This window comes from Patiria miniata, unplaced genomic scaffold (genome assembly GCF_015706575.1).
Source record: "Patiria miniata isolate m_02_andy unplaced genomic scaffold, ASM1570657v1 HiC_scaffold_16, whole genome shotgun sequence".
NCBI lineage: Eukaryota > Metazoa > Echinodermata > Asteroidea > Valvatida > Asterinidae > Patiria > Patiria miniata.
The window spans coordinates 16,710,623-16,724,828 of NW_024037054.1; the positions used below are offsets into that span (position 1 = coordinate 16,710,623).

Genomic DNA, 14,206 nt, shown 5'->3' on the forward strand with positions numbered 1-14,206 from the left:
AAATATTCCAGCAATTTGGCGTATGGCTGCAACAGAAAATGAAAATATGTAGTTGCAAATATGGTGCTTTTAGTTGATAAATATTAACGTCATAAAACCCCACAAGCGTGACCACTAATCCTGTAATCCCCTAATTATACAGGGTCGACACTATCTACGAAGCCTTTTGCGCGCCAAAGTATCCAAATCAACCTGCTTCTTTTGTTCCCAATAATCTGGGTGGACTGAGCTGAAGTTGACCCTGCACTGGAGGAGAATATTCATGAATGCATTGTTGGTATGCATTGAAGTCCAACCCCGAAAAAAACTCGAGGTTTACCGCGAGGTACCGCACGGTACCGCACAGTTTATTGCGGTTAACACGGAAGAACCGCCTGTTTAATTGTGAATCTGCCCCCAAAGAAATTATTGTTGAAAAGCATACTTGGTTTAAAGATAGTAATGGCACTAAACTCCCTGTGCGATTATTCTTTCTGGCAGGCTGTCATTTTGAAGAAAACAATAAAAGAAGGTCATTTGCAAAGATGCGTCTCAAGCCGCATTTTTGGATATTATTCGTCGGTTCAGTGCGTGGCATCGCGTAGCTGCAATCGGCTTAATGGGAACGTGTCCCGGACGCTGATTTCGCTAGTTCTGTTCCATCTCCCGCTAACCCGCTCCCGTCCAAATCTGGTATACCATCTTTACCACATATCACTCTTGTCAACGAGTCATGTTTTCAGTCATCAAACAAAACTACGTTTTAGTGTACGAGGCCTATAATAACTACTGAATCGCTAACTACATTTAACAAGGTTGATGTTTCTTTTCATTCCACTGTAACAGTTGTCTCTTTTCCCCTTTTTAATTTTTGATAATTATATATTATTTTGACGTCAAGTTAATACATAAAACACATAACTGATATAACTGCCAAAATAAGCGATTGAAATTTGCACGCAAAGGATATAGGCGCTGCAGGCTTTTTGTATTGCAAAATCAAACAAGAATAAAAACTATATGACAAGACATTTTCAAACATCATTGGCGATGAAAATGACAAACTGATAAGCTGTTGTGGAATTTCCACTGTGCACTCAAGGTTCATGTCCGATTAAACACAGTCGGGCTGGTGTAGTCGAGGACGCTATGAGAATCGCTCTCGTGAATGGCGGCCAAAGAGCTCATGTCCTCCGCTGATAGCTCAAAGTCAAATATCTGCAACAAACAATCATGGAGAACCAGAGAAAAATGAATAAAAAAAACCACCAAAACATGTTTGTGTACACCAAATCTGAAAATCGGACAGGGCTTCCTGAAACAGGAAAGGGCCATATGAAACAGGATATAGGGCCATGTACATGATACCGTACGGGCCTTCTGTAACCACAGCCTTCCGGAGCCAGATAGGGCCCCCTGAAACAGGATATGGCTTCCTGGAACCTGATAGGGTCTCCTAAAACTAGATATAGGGCCTCGTGAAACAGGAAAAGGCCTCCTGAAACAGAATAGGGCCTCCTGAAACCAGATAGGGCCTCCTGAAGAGGATAGGCCTCCTAAAACCAGATAGGGCCTCCTGAAACCAGACAGGGCCTCCTGAAACAGGATAGGGACTCCTGAAACCAGATAGGGCCTCCTGAAGAGGATAGGCCTCCTGAAACCAGATAGAGCCTCCTCCTGAAACAGGATAGGGTCTCCTGAAACCACTGAGATAGGGCCTCCTCCTGAAACCAGATAGGGCCTCCTGAAACAGGACAGGGCCTCCTGAAACCGGATATAACCTCCTGAAACACAATGAGGCCTCCTGAAACCACGATAGGGCCTCCTGAAACAGGATAGGGCCTCCTGAAACAGGATAGGGCCTCCTGAAACAGGATAGGGCCTCCTGAAACAGGATAAGGCCTCCTGAAACCGGATAGGGCCTCCTGATACCAGATAGAGCCTGAGCCCCAACATGTGCCTCCCTTTTCGAGAGAAGACAAAAAAGCTTTCAATTTAGTGTTGAAACCCACCCATCCTCTTATTCGTTTTAAATTATTATCATGAGAATGTTATTTGTCCACGGTAAGAAAAATTCCTACTCAAGGCATTTCTTCGGAGAATGGATAAATGTTCATCAGCAAAACATTTGTCTTTTTTTAAAAGTCCCAATAAAAGATATTAGACGGCTGAATTCCTGAAAACGAACCTTGCAATTTTCTTCCACGCGATGAGGTTTGGTAGACTTCGGTATAGTTGCAAATCCGTGCTGAATTGAACAGGGAAACGAACACGATCGTTACTCCATAAACTGTTCGTAATATTGACGCCTGCATTGACTGACAATTAACGCTGCCGTATTTACAATACGCTCACAGTGAAAATATATTGTTATGTGCTTGCAGAGAATTTAAAGAGAAGAAAAATAGGAAAATTTGAATTGTTTAATTGCTATGTTTGATCTGTGATATAGCTCCCGTGCGTATCATCACGTACATTGTCGTATATGATACCAACCTGTGTCACCCAACGATTGAGAATTTGGCTGCTCGATCTCTCGTACTTGTTGGCAAGTTCTATCACCTTCGGGTGCGTAAGGGCCTCCCCTCTAGCCATGGAGCTGTAAGCCTTTGATAATTTTTAAAATGAAGAAGAAGAATAAAACAAACACATTTTTCGAAAGGCTGACACCCATCATTAATTTTTTGGATTCTAGATCCACTGTGGTGCGATCTGAGGCAATTTCTGACCTTTTTAACCAATGTTTTTTTGAGGAAAAGATGGTGGTGTACTCATTGCCTGCCTTTACTGCGATGTCACATTAAAAAAAAAAATTGGTTTCGTTTTTTTTTTGGGGGGGGGGGCATGGCCCCCTTTGCCCCCCCCCCCCCCCTGGATCCGCCCTTGGTATACAATCGTACATTCTGCAAACCAAGGGTGGGCCCAACTGTGAATGCAGCCTTTGAAAAACAAAGAGTAATCATCGATGTTACCTTAAACACCATCCCATTGTATTTAAAACGCTGAATAATTAACTACAGCCACTAAATGACACAATGAACCGGCCATACCACGATTTGCATTCCAAGTCCTGTGCAGTATTCAATTAGCTTTTCCGGATAACTGAAGATATGAAACTCCAGCTAAAATGTAAAAGAACAAAAATATCGTTATCATCTGAAAGTTTTGGAGAGTTTAATGACGATGGTCAATTTTCTACCAAATACATATACAAGATCTAGAGACAATTCCTTTAGGAAAACAAATAACACATTCAACTACAAATAACAAGAGAACTAAAACAATGCACTTTTAATCACTTATATTACTAAGGATACAATGCAGCGTAGATCTGACACTGCTGTTTGTACAATGTAGTAATTATTGTAATCACCTGATTGACGTGGGGAATAATTTTCCAGCTTTCTTCCAAATTTTTCAAGTCGGAAATCTCGAAGTTGCTGACGCCAATTGCTTTACAGAGACCTAACAGAAACGTAAACGACGGACACATTGTAGTTAAAAACTTAGCGGAAAATGAATAAATTGTAAATCAGTACATGTTCTCTTTCAAGCCAACAAAAGAAATGGAATTCAAATTGAGACTTTTATCTGTCTAACATCTTCTCTTTTGTTCTCGGATATGCACATAAGGGCAGTTTGTTTAAATTCTAAAACAGTGGTGTTATAGGCACAACATCTACAGAAATATTAGCCACTCGTTCAATAGGGCATATTACGCAAGGTTGTTAATTTCTATCATCAAAGCTGACGTTTCCTTCTCAACAGTTGACTGTATACCTTGGGTGTAAAACTCTTCGAGAGCTTTCCAGGACTCACTGATGAGTTGCTTGGTATCGGTTCCTTCTGGGGACGCGGCCCAGTGAAGTAAGTAAAGATCTACAAAGACAAGAGAAATCATTCTCAAGAATATGGCCTTCAAACAAAATTGGTTTGGCTGGGGTTTCACATAATAGCTTGGGTATAATTGAGCTCAAACTCTACCCGGTTTACTTGACGATTGTAATTAACGTTTCGTAGTTTCTGGAATCATAAAAACACATCCTATCTCATTTCGGAAGAGTGCAATTTCAATCTATAACCCTCTAAAACTAGAGATCGGACGAAAAAGAATTTGAAAAAAGTTAGTATGTAATTAATTATGTAAATAACTCTGAAATTCCAATTCGAGAATTAAAAATGCTCGCTCCTGCTTTCATATATTTTTGGGCTCGGAATATGGCCTCAGCGCCCTTATTAAACTAACAATTTGGCGGACTTTCCTTCAAGCATCATGGTGCACATAAAACTTCCCCATGGCCTCCGCGACTGCGCATTATATAAGTGTATGGGATCCCATAGCTTCTTTGATGATGGACATAATAAGAGGGAGGGCGTTTTTTGGTTTGGTAAATTTGGGTATACAGGAGTTTTTTAAACAAAATAGCGCCCTCATAATGTGTCCACCATGTCTAAAATAGCAAATACGGCCAAGCACGTACGCAGATTTAAATTTTTCTTACCAAAGTATTCCACGCCCACTTGTGTGAGTGAATCATGGAAAGCATCCTTAGTTTCTTGGTAGCCGTACTGACTGGGCCACACTTTGCTGGTGATGAAGAGATCTGCCCTATTCACGCCGCTTTTTCTTACGGACTCGCCCACGAGGTGCTCACATCTGTATAGCCTTGCCGTGTCGATGTGCCGCACCCCGCAGTGTTTTTAGGGCGTGCACCACGGCATCGTCGCTGTAACCACCGACATGTGAAGTTCCTTTATTTGGTAAAGGAAGAGCGAGAACTAGATTGATCTGGAACTGATATTTTATGTCTATTTGACCACCATGTTTAACACAAATGTCTTCCTTAGGCCCGCTTGCGAATTTTATTCCCGAAACGACATAAGCAAATGGGGTGTATACGCTATCGAGGTTTTGGACTTAACTTCCCTAAAAACATGAGAAAAATATGTAAAAGAAAACAAAAAGAAATGAATTCGAACCTAATGAAATTCGGGCTTTATTTCCCTTTCATGAAAAATCCTCAAAAAGCCACTGATTAGAAAAGAGAAAAAAAAGTTGGAAAAATGTGATTTCGAACTCACACTCTCTGATCTCAAAACTATGGCATTATCAAAACTATACCAAGAATTCGTGGGAACGAATTGGTAATTCGTTCGAACGAATTAGTAATTCGTTCGCACGAATTAGTAATTCGTTCGCACGAATTGCTATTCGTTATTCGTGGGAACGAATTAGTAATTCGTGCGAACGAATTACTGGAGTTTGTTAATTCGTTCCCACGAATTAGTTATTCGTTCGCACGAATTAGTAATTCGTGCGAACGAATTAGTAATTCGTGCGAACGAATTAGTAATTCGTGCGAACGAATTAGCAAACTCCAAAAAAGAATTCACCCTGTCCCTTCCCGGGCTTCATACGTTCTCTTTAAATTTGCAACTTTTCAAACTGCTTCATTAAAAGATATACCCCATTAAAAGTAACCCCATATCATATCGCCCGAGTTCGATAATAATTTCACTGCCAGTGATCAGATTATTATGACAACGAGGGTTTCGTGTTTCCCACTATAACTTATCTTGTATCGACGTTAAAAACACGTCTAAAAGAACGTTATTTAATTTGATGCACATATAATTATCACCGCAGCTGGTATCAATGGATTCCGATAACTGAAAACTTTGCTCGTTTTTTTTTTCATCACAAACGTGTGCGACAACGTGGTACCCTTCATTTTAAAATGTAATGAGCATTATATTGTTTTAAATGGACTTGAGCAATCTCGAGATTGTAGATAACGCAGTCGTCAACACTTCGCTAACCGCGAGTTTTCCAGATTTATTTAGCAATTATCATTTGCTAGACGTTAAAACGGACGATTGGGACAAATAAAGTCGTAGAAATCCGATGACGATTTATCAAAACTTACTCAATTTTGCAACGTGGTGAAGTACCACCGGTTGCTGCATAAAGTGGACCTGATCAATTCTGACGATCACATCACATTTTACGTTTACAAGTCTCACAATTTTACTTTACGATGAGAAAAATGTCAGAGTATCTTAAATGTCCCATACCGGGAGAAAATATATTTAACGCTCTCAAGAACAATATCGATAAAAGAGCTTACGTACTGGGACACTTGTTACGTGCCGGTTCCCAGAAATTACGATACCAACAGCCTACACCTTGAGTACAATCGGTATCGTACTACAGCGATCTTAGTGTAGCCTACATCAGACAAATTGATTTTGCTGATCTGACTTTTAATACCTCGTTCGTTGGTTTTTATTGCTTCTAATCTGGCCGATCTTTCGACGTTCAAGTCTTGCAATTGATCGTGTAACTCTCGTCGCCCCTCATCATTCGCGACTTCATCGAGTTCCTCTCTGGTGGTGGCTATCAGGGGCGGCGGAACCGGGGGGGGGGGCTGGGGGGGGGCGTTTCCCCCCCCCCTCAGATTTTCCCAAGTGCCCCTTTTGCGGCCATAAATGTGCCCCCTCGAGCATTAAAGTGTTCCCTCGAGATAAATCAAAAATGCCCTTAAAGTATCTTACTATTTCTTAGAAGTAACCATTTCCCAATAATGGTAGAGATATTTTTGATATAAACGAGGAATATGAAAACCAAGTCCCAAAACCCATACAAGATGCCCTGAAAAAGGGCACATAATGTATGTTTAGCATATAATCATTGGTTTTGAAGAGCGCCCCCTATGTTGGAAGATGGTACCAGCCACCCACCCCCCCACCTCCACTATTTGATTTTACGGAGGCCAAGTGTCCTGTGAAAAAAACGTGGCGACATTTCAGCACGGGTTTGCAAGTGCCCCTTTTGGTTTGCAAGTGCCCCTTTTGGGTGCTGCCCCCCAGTTTCAAACCCGTTCCGCCGCCGCTGGTGGCTATATATCTCGTCGTCCTGTTCCGTGAGACGCTCACTGTAGTTCCAGGTTACCTCTTATCGCCTGAAGACTTTTGTCTAAACCCTCGAGTTCTCTGTAATTAATTCCTTCCGTTTGAGCGTCGGTTTCTCGTTGTAAACTGTCCACGATGTCGATAATAACATCGGTAGCCTTAGGTAGTTCTCTCAACTCCATACTCTCAGGTTGTACTCCAGCGAGTGTGTGTCTTTGTTCGGCACTGAGTGTCTTATGTTGGTAATCCGTAAAACCCAATTCTCTTCTAATAAACTCTCTACATGGAATTTCTTAATTCAACGAGCTATGAATGGATTCCACAATCAAGGAATTGGGCACTTTCCTGAACATTGAAGGAATGATTTTCAATCCCGTAAAAACATCCTTTCAAAAGTCAAAGAGCTTTTGAATAAAAAAATATTAATCAGATACTGAAAATACGAGTTTAATTAAAATGTAGATAAAAGTCGACCTCCCCCTTCTACCAGACCACTGACAAAATGGAAAATTACAAGACGCAAAAATAAAGAACAGAAAGTAAAAGCTTCTGAAATACACATTTAAAACACATTTTACAAAACTACAAAAGGCCTAGAGACTCCCAGAAACAAGCGTGCATTTCAAATGCCAGCATGGCAATGCCCGAATCGCAATTGTTCAAGGTAGTCAGTGTCCTTTCTCACTCTTGACTATAGATATCGCCGCAGTTGGTGCGTATCATCTGGGTTAAGCCCCTGTCACACCTTTGCGTATCCTAATTCCTTATGAGTTCCTTATCGAAAATTTTCAATACGCAGCCGTACGCTCAATTAACGTCGAAATGTTTTGATCATTTTGACTTATGTGCGACGCACATCCAGTGTACAAGTAACGAATTCAGCGCATCCACTGCGTATGAGATGCGTATGAGTTGCGTATGCAGTGCACAACATTATTTTTCGGGCTGCGAATAGGTCAGTATGCAGTGCGCATGCCAAGCATATTTCGGATGCACCCGACTTATGCCGACCGCATGCTTGACGCACTTCTGAGCGTATTCCCGCCGCATTTCCGCCGCTCGCCGTTCAGCGTGCGTTGCATCTGCGCTGCAAGTACGCTATGTGTACGTCCAATACAGGCGGCTCATATGCTGACTGGGTGCTTCACGAACACATAGCGTACTCGTATCGCACTCGACCGATGTGGGACCAATGCGCTGCGTATTTATAACTTATGACCTGCGTAACAGCGTACGCAGCGTAGTTTTGTGCATGCCCAAAACTATCCTGCGTACTGGGCCGTACCATGCGTATATCTGCGTACATAAAACCTACACAAAACGATAGAGATCCATATGAGGTGCGTATTGTGCGTACGACTGCGTATGAAAAAAACGTCAATGCGCAACTCATAAGGAATTAGGATACGCAGAAGTGTGACAGGGCCCTTACATGAGGGGTTACGCGTACTCTGCGACGAAAAAAAACTACGCTGAAAAAAAGTACAGGCGCTTTTGACATTTTATTTTGGCTTTGCGCTTCAGTGAACTATTTACAACTGAAATTGTTGATGGGTTAATTAATTATTTCATTTCAATGATGCTCCATTGACATTTGGGAGAGCAGCTGAGGCAGAAAGCAGACAGTTTCAAATGCTTTTTCATCTCTTTGTGTATTTTCTCGGAGTAACTGTACTATCAATGATAGGACCTCACTATCTGATCCTATACAAAAATCATCATCATCATCATCAGAAAGGCCCATCCAACGGACGATATTTAGGAAATCGTGGCTATATCGTGGCCCAATTTCAAAGTTTTTAATTTACTCGATATTACCACTTACATTTGTCTTTTGGCAGTCAATGTTTTCATTTTGACTCCCAATGTCAACATTGTACCGGATATTCTTATCTGTGATACGAACATAGTCTTTCGACAGGAATCAAATGATGGATTTGAATTAGAAAAAAAGGATACATCATTTGCAACTGTAACTTCCGGTCTGATGATGTCATGATTCTGAAACCTTGCAAAGTTTTTTGTTTGATCAAAGAAGACCTGAGGGCAATTTGGTAAAATTTTGAAGAATGTTTTTTTCAAATTTATAAACGTTAAACAGTCTTTGATGTACTGCTTGAGGGCGCCCTTTCGATGATGACGTCATCATGATTGCCTGTGTTTGGCATTCCTCGCTAAACACTTCCATAAGTTGTTTGTATGTACATGTAGTAAAATGCTTCCGTTTTCAAGTTCTATTCAATTTCCATTGCACTTCCTGTAACACTGAAAATAAAGGTCAAGCAGCTTTGTGTTCGGGAATCCAAGATATGGCCCAAGGCAATGTCTTACTGATCACAAAGATAGAGATCGGTACCCCTTTCTTTTGAAAAGTTATAGTTTAATGTAATTATACACATTTTGGCCTTAAATCGCTTGTATCATTGATACCTGATGACGACATGATGACGTCACAAAATTCAAAAGATCTTCGGACTGAGGTCCAAGTTCGTCCCAGGTTGTATGCTCTCCCCGTCACCCGTGGTTTGTTTTGATTTGAGGCTCATTCTTATATTTTGAGTTCACTTAACTTTGACCTTCCGGTAGCCCCGGTAGAAAAGGTCATCAAAAATGTTTATCAAGATCAAATCGAAAGTATGAACGTGATAGTTCGTGTTGTTCATGAGTTACATAGGACACAAAATTGTTATCTTTTGAACAAAAATCGCTTGTAATTTAATGTATTAGTTAATAACACCCAAATTCCGGTTTGATCACGTCACAGTATTTGGAAGCAAATTGTAAACATTAACTTTAGCAGATGTCATTATTTGCGCAAGAAACATAGTCATGAGACAGGGATCAAATGATGGATTTAAATTTATTGTAAATTATGATCATTGTCAAATTCTGCCTACAGTAACTTCTGGTCTGATGACGACATGATTATGAAACCTTGCAAAATCATTTGTGGCTGCTCATAAAATATACATGGACCATTCGGTAGAATGTTGATTGATGCATGGTTTTACAATTATACAGTTAAACTCTTTTTGATGTAAAGCTACAGGGCGCCCTTTCGGGATATGACGTCATCATTCTGTTTTTGTGTTTGGCATTCCTCACTTACCACTTTCATACTGTATTTGTCAGTAGTAAAATGCTTCCGTTTTCGAGTTAGATTCAATTTCTGTTGCACTACCGGTAATACCGGAAGTGAAGATCAAGCGATTTTTGGCATGGTAAATAAGAGATGTTGCTCAAGCTACCGTCTACCACCTCACAAAATACGAACACGATACTCTATTTTGTTCAACAGTTATAGTTCAAACTATTTTGTAAAATTTTGCCCTTAAATCACTTGTAATTCGATACAAATGTATAATATCTTCGTACTAGGGTACAAGTTCACACTAGGTTTTATTATCATCCTGTAAACCGTTTGGAAGAAATGTTGGTTTGTTTTTATTTCAGGCTTATGATTTCATTTTAAATTCACCTAACTTTGACCTTCCGGCAGACACGGAAGTAAAGGTCAAGCAACTTTACGTACCCGACAAAACGAATGTTTATAAATTAATGGTCTATCTGATTATAAAATACAATCATTGATATTTTTTTCGTTCAAGAGTTATTTTATGATAAATTTCAGTATACATTTTATGTATATGTAAAAGCTTATGGTTCGATGACGTCATCAGTCAAAAAAAGGGGAAGTGAATGCCGATTTAGTTCGGAGAGGATATATGTCCATTATGAAGTAAAAATAACGTATGAAAATATGGAAATATAAGCTTATGTATTTATAACATCTAATTTCCGATGATTTCACACCCCATTAGAGATCCAAAGGTCAACATTCCAACTGATATCATTATTTGGGTTACGAACATAATCATTAGACATGGATGAAATGATAGAATTACATTTTAAAATGACCGTTTTCAAATGCTCCCTGCAGTAACTTCCGGTCTGATACGACGTCATGATTTTGAAACCTTGCAAAGTTATCTGTGGTTAATCAAAGAATATCAAGGGGCGATTTCGTAAAATTTACACGAAAGGTTGGGAAAAAAACACACCTCTATTTGATGTGCCGTTAGAGGGCGCTCTTTCATGTGATGACGTCATCATGCTATTTTTTCTGTCTGGCATTCTTTACTAAACACTTCCACAATTTATTTGTGTAGAGTAAAATACTTCCGCTTTCGAGTTATATTCAATTGTTATTGCACTTCCGGTAACACCGGAAGTGAAATTCAAGCGGCTTTGTACCCGAATAAGAAATGTTACTCAAGGCACCGCGTCTACAACCTCAGGAAATACAAACACGATACTCTATTTAGTTCAAAAGATATCGCTGAAAATTTTTTCTCAAATTTTGTCCTTAAATTGCTTGTAATTTGATACCTGATGAGGTCATGATTACGTCAGAATTTTTTTTGGACATCTTCGGACGGGGGTTCCAGTTCATAGCAGGTTTTATCATAATCCCGTTAGAAACGTGTGGAAGAAATGTTGGTATGAACATGATCGATTATTTTGTTCAGAGTAATATGCCCCACTCCGGATCAGGGTCGATACATGTTCAAAGATACAAGTTCAAAACATATACCAAGGAGAATTATTGTCCGGAAAAAAGTAGAATAAAGAAACAAAGCCAAATCAGAACCGAAACAAAGGCTTTCTGCTTTTAAGCGGTAAGCCAAAGACTTTAACCATTTCAAAAAGGTGTCCGGGTCGTACCCGATCAGTCAACAAACAAAGATTTATCAGAACGATTTCAAACAGCTTGCAGCCCCCCCCCCCCCGGAAAACTGGAAAAGCAAACAAAAACAAAAACAAAAAGGGAGAAAAAGATAGGGGGAAAAAAGGAAAAAGAGGTATGAAGTCAAAGGGGTGTCAATGGGCGTTGGGGTGGGCAAATGTCCCCCCACCCACCCTCGAAAAAATGATAAACTGAGAATATGCTAGTTAAAGTACGATGATTTTGGGGGAAAAGCCCTCCCCCACCTCCCCCCACCCCACAAAAATCCTGGCGACGCCCATGGGTGCGGTGCAATAATTAGCCGGATCTAACTTGTAGTGTTTTTGTTTTCACTCGTCTGAAATTCTCAAACACGCCGGCGAGGAATAGCGCGTCCGGAGTCACGTACAAGTCGTGATAACCGCCCAAATTTTTGACGTCAAAGTTGTCCCACACTCTTTGAGCTCTGGCGTAACGGATTCTCAATTTAGAGAATTGTACGGCGAGTACTCCGTTTTAGTTCATAGATTTGAATATCATATTACTCGACGTATCTGCAATACAGTTTTTTCTACCTCGATAAGCCTTTAGGTGCTGGTCGTGACTTCATCTTCATTATAGGTCTAGATAATATTATTTTTAAAACTTTTTTTCGCATAAGACCAAAATATGAGAAAATCGATTTTGAGACAGAGATATTTTAGAATCTTGGCAGGATGTGAGACTTCTCATTCAAATTGGCCTAAAGGCGGTCCATATCTACTACTGGTATACCACTACGCGGTATTTCTGCATATCTGACTAACAATGCCACAACCCATGGTTCTTCTATTACACATACATTCAAATGACTGACATTCACCTACCTATTCCAAGAACCGGCATTCGCACTCCATTGGACAGCTGCAAGCATTTTGTTTCCGCCTCCATGTCTGCAGATTCACAGAGTGTCGTACAGAGCTTATCGACGTGCATCTGTATGTTGTGTAAATATTGTAGCCTGGTCAGGGGCCGCAGACATACAAATAATTTGGTAGGGAGAGAGAGAAGATGTTTGGGAGGTTTCAAGTAGCTCATTTTATTTAGAAAAATCGGATCCGTCTATTTATTACTAATTGCTTACCTCTCGACATAAGGAAAAGTTAGGGTACGACTTGAGTTCATCAATAAAGTACTTAATAAAGGAATTTGTTGTAGAAATAGGCCTAAATGCAAGGAATACAACTCATTATGAGAAATTTCAAAGGGCGGGGTTCGGTGATGGTCACAGTGAGCGGGATAGCTTATGGTAACAGCACCATGAGTCTATTCCAAACCCAGTGGGTATCTGACTAAGTTGTCCTGCACTACAACTTACTTGGTCATTATATCAAGGCTCTTCCTTGCCACGCCCAGGCAAAACATGCACAGCCCTCCACAGACAACCTATCCCTAGCACAGCACCCAGCAGACTGAAGCACACATATTTCAATTTCCATACACATGGGACTAACAATAATAATTATGCTGTATACCTGGCTGGACCGATACACATCCAGCTCAGGGGTGTGATGGATGAGAGGGGCAGGCTAAACCAAAAATAGAAGGTGGGGAGGAAGGTACTGATCAAGGGCTAATTTTATTACAATATGCTTATTAATCCATCAGTTAGTCAGATAGGTACAAAGAAGACAGGTGGCTGGCCCTCTAATACCAGCACAAAAATCTTCAATGTTTACCCATCCTCTCTTTTGTACAACCACTTTTGAGTGATTTTGTCCCAACTTTCACTCGGGAGGTAACACACTGAATATACAGAGTTTATACGTCGGTGAAAGGCAAAACCTATAATATTAAATTATTATTAAATTTAATAATTATTCTTAGGATGAAATTTGCGCAGGGATATGGTATTTATCATTACGCAAATTCCATCTTATGAAAAATATGCCTATTCGATATTAGGTTTTGCCCTTCACCGACGTATCAATTTACCCAGTGTGTTACCCCCGAGTGAACGTTGGAAAACATCACTCGGTTGCTACTATTGGGTGGAGTGCAAGCTCGGTGGTCAATTGGTAAGACATCTAACCACTCGACCACCGCGCTTGAAAATAACGGATATGTTGAAATATTGGGGGAAAACGTTAAAAGGGAAACAAAGGTGCATTGTCAAGGGTTGCATTGAAAAAATATATACATTGCATTGGCCTTTTAAGAGAGAACTCGACAGTGTACAAATCGTGATATTGGCCGGTGAAGGCAGTTTGGGTCTATCACACAGATGGATAGTTGCCATCAAGAGTTCTCGGTATTAAGTGAACGTTGTGAGAAATGATTACATTCCCAGTACTCCAGAATCCATTCCACGACCATGGAATCCCAACACGTGATCCTATTTTATTTTTAATCAGTAGTGAACGTTTTATTTTGTTGAGGTAGACATTGCTGAGGAGAGTACGAACAGTAACCTGCGAAGGTCTACCCTGCATCATGTAACACATTTAAACCGTATTCTTAACATAATTATAAACAGAATCATTACATGATGTTCACAAAAACCTGCAGTCTGAAGTGAATGAAATTCTCTTTGAAATACAATTATAGACT

The 14,206-nt window shown here is 40.3% G+C and overlaps 1 pseudogene; it reads right to left on the reverse strand.

Annotated features, from left to right (window-relative positions):
• Positions 1-1,083: 1,083 nt before the first annotated feature.
• On the reverse strand, positions 1,084-13,437 carry LOC119723258 (annotated as a pseudogene).
• Positions 13,438-14,206: the final 769 nt, after the last annotated feature.